The sequence below is a fragment of the Schistocerca nitens genome, chromosome 3, assembly GCF_023898315.1.
Source record: "Schistocerca nitens isolate TAMUIC-IGC-003100 chromosome 3, iqSchNite1.1, whole genome shotgun sequence".
Taxonomy (NCBI): Eukaryota; Metazoa; Arthropoda; class Insecta; order Orthoptera; family Acrididae; genus Schistocerca; species Schistocerca nitens.
This window is the reverse complement of record NC_064616.1, coordinates 531,032,994-531,039,712: the sequence shown is the minus strand read 5'-3', so window position 1 is coordinate 531,039,712 and position 6,719 is coordinate 531,032,994.

The following is a 6,719-nucleotide window of genomic DNA, read 5'->3' as shown; positions in this document are numbered from 1 at the left end:
CCATTCGTGCACCCAGGTTCGTCGTTGAGTACACCATCACAGGCACTCCTGTCTGTGATGCAGCGTCAAGGGTAACCGCAGCCATGGTCTCCGAGCTGATAGTCCATGCTGCTGCAAACGTCGTCGAACTGTTCGTGCAGATGGTTTTTGTCTTGAAAACGTCCCCATCTGTTGACTCAGGGATCGAGACGTGGCTGCACGATCCGTTACAGTCATAAGGATAAGATGCCTGTCATCTCGACTGCTAGTGATACGAGGCCGTTGGGATCCAGCACGGCGTTCCGTATTTCCCTCCTGAAGCCACCGACTCCATGTTCTGCTAACAGTCATTGTATGTCGACCAACGCGAGCAACAATGTCGCGATACGATAAACCGCAATCGCGACGGGCTACAATCCGACCTTTATCAAAGTCGAAAACGTGATGGTACGCATTTCTCCTCCTTACACGAAGCATCACAACAACGTTTCACCAGGCGACGCCGGTCAACTGCTGTTTGTGCATGAGAAATCGGTTGGAAACTTTCCTCATGTCAGCATGTTGTAGGTGTCGCCACCGGCGCCAACCTTGTGTGAATGCTCTGTAAAGCTAATCATTTGCATATCACAGCATCTTCTTCCTGTCGGTTAAATTTCGTGTCTGTAGCACGTCATCTTCGTGGTGTAGCAATTTTAATGGCCAGTAGTGTAAAATATAATGCCTATTTCCACGAAAAATGAAGCTATAATATCCAGGAGCAAAAGCTAATAAACATGAGCAACGTAATTTATTTATTTCCTACTCAATGTAGCGAGTCATTCACTGTCGTTCAGTAATGCAGTGCCGTGTGCAAAAAAAAAGTATTAAATTCGTGTGAATGAATTTATGTTAAGGTAATTTTTGAGTGTCATTTATGTGTTGGCTTCCCTCATTTTCGGCTGCATGCTTACCTTTTGTAAGTTCTTTCCCTTGTTAGATTGGAATGTTTAAGCTGAGCATTGTTGTGGGTAGTAGATTCTTTATCGAATGTAACCCTAGAAGTTCGTTTCCCAAATCTCGTTCATAATTTTCAGGCCTAAAATGTACGGAACACATACGTGCGGTTCTCACATTTACCTTCTCCACGTGATTCCATCCGTTCACGTTGCAGGTGCTTACTTTTTGGAAAATCATGATAAATAACTTCTGTTTAGTGCAGTACTAATGCGTTGTGCCACTGCGCAATTGCAGCGACCCTTGATCATGACTGACACAAAACGAATTGTTTTCTTTAGATGCACAACACAACTTGTATATTCTGCTGAACGCACAGCCGCGATAGTCCTCAAAGTGGCGTCAAGGTGCGCAGGGCGTCTGGGAATCATTTGCTCACCATGGGCAGGAATCGCCTACCTCCTTTTTCCCTATACCTCGGGTGCGCCGGTTTCGGATGGAATCCGACCGGCCGCGGCGGCCGGCCGACTGGATATAGTTTTAAGGCGGTTTCCACATCGCACTAGTTTAACAGCGGGCTGATACCCAAGCTCCGCCTCGGTTACACGATTTGCAAACACTTAGAAAAGTTTCGCTCAGTTTCATATACATACCACTACACACAGACGGTTGACATATTCAGTCCAGGAGGTAACAGGGTGGCGACAGGAATGGCACCCGCCAGCACTTAAAATAACCATGCCAAACCCGTTAATAACGATGCAGGTCCTGCGCCGATGCGGAACAATGGTACGAGATAAAGAAGAAGACATCATGTTTTAGCTTACAAATGATCGCGTATGATATTTTTATTACGAGCTACAGAATTAATTCTACGTAAAGACGAATGTATGTTACTACATTTCCGTTCTGAAAAGGAAAAAAAAAGTATTTTTCCATATTGTGTGATGGGTGGTTGTGGCACTATTTTTTTCTGCAGTATTATTTGCATTTAGTAATATCGTTCTGAGAGATATTCGCCGAACTTTTGACAGCATCTGCCTCACTTGCCCGATGTGGTCTATCGCTGTGCCCGTTGAAGCTCCACCCGTATGTGACATGTAATCAATAGCTCCCGTTCCGTTCCTAAAGCGTTTGAATACATTTTCTGCTCACGGTTTCTGGACCATACTCTTGCACTTATATCACATCCGTATCGGTGGCTGTTTTCCTCCACGTGTATCAAAATCTGACGTTTACAGATTACTCCACTACACTCTAACACGAGTGTTCACACTCAGTAGGTTCAAGTTGATGTGTTGGATGCATTTGCAGCGTTTTTCGACATATTATCTCCCATATTACATGAACATATATGCATCGTTAATCTTGTCACTTAGAAATCGATCTATTCCACGAATGGATCACTGCCATTTTAACTATCGTACCTTGATTGAGAGCCATCGTTAAAGGATTCCCAATATAGATCATATAACTTTTTGTTTATAATTTATTCGATAAGGTTCTTTAAGATACAATATCATTGTCAGCTGGATGCCCTGAACATTGTTTTACACTGACAGTATATTGCCTATGTGAACCTGTGAAATGTGCTGGAGTTTACTTGTTAACCAAAGCGTCATCCCGCTAACTATTTGCTAGTGAACAAGCAATATCAGTATAATTAGCAAATAATACTGACTGCATTGAATTATATGTATATACAAGAAATACACAACCCTTTGCAGAAATGTCGCAAAAAAGACATTACCTCTGCTTCAATAATGTAGCCGGCCGCTGTGGCCGAGCGATTCTAGACGCTTCTGTCCGGAACCGCGCTGCTGCTACGGTCGCAGGTTTGAATCCTTCCTCGGACATAGACGTGTGTGATGTCCTTAGGTTAGTTAGGTTTAAGTAGTTCTAAGTCTCGAGGACTGATGACATCAGTGTCAAGTCCCATAGTGCTCAGAGTCATTTGAACCATTTCAATAATGTAAACAAAACACTCCATCTGAAGTGCAGGGAATAAAAACTTCGAAAAGCTATGTTGTAGCAGTGACTTGTTATTTAATTCAACGAACTTTTCATACGTATATTTTATCAGCAAAAATACTTTCAAGCTGAATCTTATTTTCAAAAAAACGTAGAATGTATTGTGTTTTCCAGAGAAAGAAATCAAAATTCAAAGGTTAGCACAGTGGAATCGTAACCCGACCGCAAGCCGGTACAGAGAGCGCCACGAAGAATCTGATTAGTCGTTGTTATCGCATCTTTTCACGTTCTATACAAAAAAAGTTGCAGTTTTGGAGCTTTCAGTTTCATTATAACTTATGATAACGTGTACTATGCTGAGGGCCCAAGGGAACGTAAAATATTTATTTTAATTGCCGCAAGAACTCTTTACAAGAGTGAAGTAAACTTCATCCTGGCGAAAGTTGACTAGCGGCTGCTTTTTCAGTTTGCGCAGGATTGCAGGAGACTGATCAAGAGCTACAGCACGTGAATACAAGCGCAGGCTGTCTGAAGATGACGCAGTTGTTGAAACCGGTTATAGTTGCTAAAGTTTTTTTGCGATTGTGGCTGACGATAAATTTCTCTTATACAATCACTGACGCTCCGCCACGATATAGCTATACACCGGAACACTACGTAACCGATTTCATCTGAAAACTCGGAAAGCTCTTTATAAAGATGACAATCGATATCTTATCCCACCCCTATTCATATTAGCCAGTGTTCCGTCTCTGACGACCTCTGTATGGATGGGACACTAAATTTTAAACATCCTACTCTTTTCGTAGATGTAAGTTACAGGACAAATAAAGTTTTTTAAATAAAGGATGTCGGAAACTCGTGCCCGTGTCTATATACAATGTGTTTCAGGAGAAATAGTAAATACTTGAGTAGGTTGTGTTATAGACTAATCCCAGAACAACACTCTATATAACAAAAAAATGGTTCAAATGGCTCTGAGCACTATGGGACTTAACTTCTGAGGTCATGAGTCCCCTAGAACTTAGAACTACTTAAACCTAACTAACCTAAGGACATCACACACATCCATGCACGAGGCAGGATTCGAACCTGCGACCGTAGCGGTCACGCGGTTCCAGACTGTAGCACCTAGAACCGCTCGGCCACCCTGGCCGGCCTCTATATAACATGTGCCCTGTTCTTATTGGTAACAGAGACACAGCTGTTAGAATGTACCCCAAACAAATACAAACAGAAGTGATCAAAATTAAAGTTGGTTTTCATAAATTCTACTTCCGACTTCAATGCACCTCGGAATTCGCTTGACAACAGCACCTATAGCTCTGAGGTCGTCTAGGTGTTCTTTTATGAGGGCACCACTAACTATTATCCGAAGCACCATTACGTCCCTTCTGTTTACTTTCTCTTTGTAGATTTCGCTTTGTAACCAACTCCTCAGGCAAAAATCTAAAGGAGTAGAGTCCGGGGACCTTGGTGGCCAAGAAAAATGTCTATTTCTGTCAGCCCACCTTCCAGGGAATGTTAAGCTTTGATGATGTGTCTCCTGACGACTGGACTGTGCAGGGGCCCCGCCATGCTGGAAGAACACACCCATCCTTGCAGCCAAAAGATGCTCTTCCAATAATGCTGGAAGTTCGTTTTCGAAAAAGTGTAGATAACAGACCTTGAAAATCGATGCGGTGACTCAACAGGCCCAATAAACTGATTGTCTATCATACCACATACATATATATAGAGAAGCGTCCATGAAAAAGTGACTCCACAAAAGCATGTGAGTTATTGTCGGACTACCGATGTGAGTTACGAGTGTTATTAATACCATCACGAGTGAAATTGGCTTCATTAATAAATAGTATTAATAAGATTACTCGGTGATTTACAATTAACGGACTATAAAATTCTAAGTATCTACCTTTTCTCGAAGGCACGCTATCTGCTGTGGATGATAAATATAGAGGCCATACATACACAATATCAGCCATATTCTTGTATGTGAAACTGCGATATGTGCAGTAATTCTGCGTGTGTTAGTTGAAGGACTACGTTCTACCAACTGAATAATCTCTTGTACTCCAGCCACACGCTGTTCATTTGCACGTTCGGATGTAATACCCTGCTATGACAAAAGTCATGGGATAGCGATACGCACATATACAAATCGCGGTAGTATCACGTACACAACGTATAAAAGGCGATGCATTAGCGGAGCTGTCATTTGTACTCGGATGATTCAAATGAAAAGGTTTCGGACGTGATTATGGTCCCACGACGGGAATTAACAGACTTTGTACGCGAAATGGTAACTGGGCTAGAAGCATGCGGAATGGTAGTTGGAGCTAGAAGTATAGGACATTCCATTCCGGAAATCGTTATTACATTCAACATTCCGAGATCCACAGTGTCAAGTGTGTGCCCAGAGTGCCAGATTTCACGCGTTACCTCTCACAACGAACAAAGCAGTGCCCGACGGCCTTCACTTAACGACCGAGAGGAGTGGCGTTACCTTAAAGATGTCAGTGCTAATATACACTACTGGCCATTAAAATTGCTACACCACGAAGATGATGTGCTACAGTCACGAAATTTAATCGACAGGAAGAAGATGCTGTGATATGCAAATGATTAGATTTTCAGAGCATTCACACAAGGTTGGCGCCGTGGCGACACCTTACAACGTGATGACATGAGGGAAGTTTCGAATCGATTTCTCATACACAAACAGCAGTTGACTGGCGTTGCATGGTGAAACGTTGTTGCAATGCCTCGTGTAAGGAGGAGAAATGCGTACCATCACGTTTCCGACTTTGATAAAGGTCGGATTGTAGCCCGTAGCGATTGCGGTTTATCGTATCGCGACATTGCTGCTCGCGTTGGTCGAGATCCAATGACTGTTAGCAGAATATGGAATCTGTGGGTTCAGGAGGGTAATACGGAACGCCGTGCTGGATCCCAACGGCCTCGTATTACTAGCAGTCGAGATGACAGGCATGTTATCCGTATGACTGTAACGGATCGTGCAGCCACGTCTCGATCCCTGAGTCAACAGATGGGGACGTTTTCAAGACAAAAACCATCTGCACGAACAGTTCGACGACGTTTGCAGCAGCATGGACTATCAGCTCGGAGACCATGGCTGCGGTTACCCTTGACGCTGCGTCACAGACAGGAGTGCCTGTGATGGTGTACTCAACGACGAACCTGGGTGCACGAATGGCAAAACGTCATTTTTTCGGATGAATCCAGGTTCTGTTTACAGCATCATGATGGTCGCATCCGTGTTTGGCGACATGGCGGTGGACGCACATTGGAAGCGTGTATTCGCCATCGCCATACTGGTGTATCACCCGTCGGTATGTTATGGGGTGCCATTGGTTACACGTCTCGGTCACCTCTTGTTCGCATTGACGGCCCTTTGAACAGTGGACGTTACATTTCAGATGTGTTACGACCCGTGGCTCTACCCTTCATTCGATCCCTGTGAAACCCTACATTTCAGCAGGATAATGAACGACCGCATGTTGCAGGTCCTGTACGGGCCTTTCTGGATACAGAAAATGTTTGACATCTGCCCTGGCCAGCACATTCTCCAGACCTCTCACCAACTGAAAACGTCTGGTCAATGGTTGCCGAGCAACTGGCTCGTCACAATACGCCAGTCACTACTCTTAATGAACTGTGGTATCGTGTTGAAGCTGCATGGGCAGCTGTACCTGTACACGCCATCCAAGCTCTGTTTGACTCAATGCCCAGGCGTATCAAGGCCGTTATTACGGCCAGAGGTGGTTGTTCTGGGTACTGATTTCTCAGGATCTATGCACCCAAATTGCGTGAAA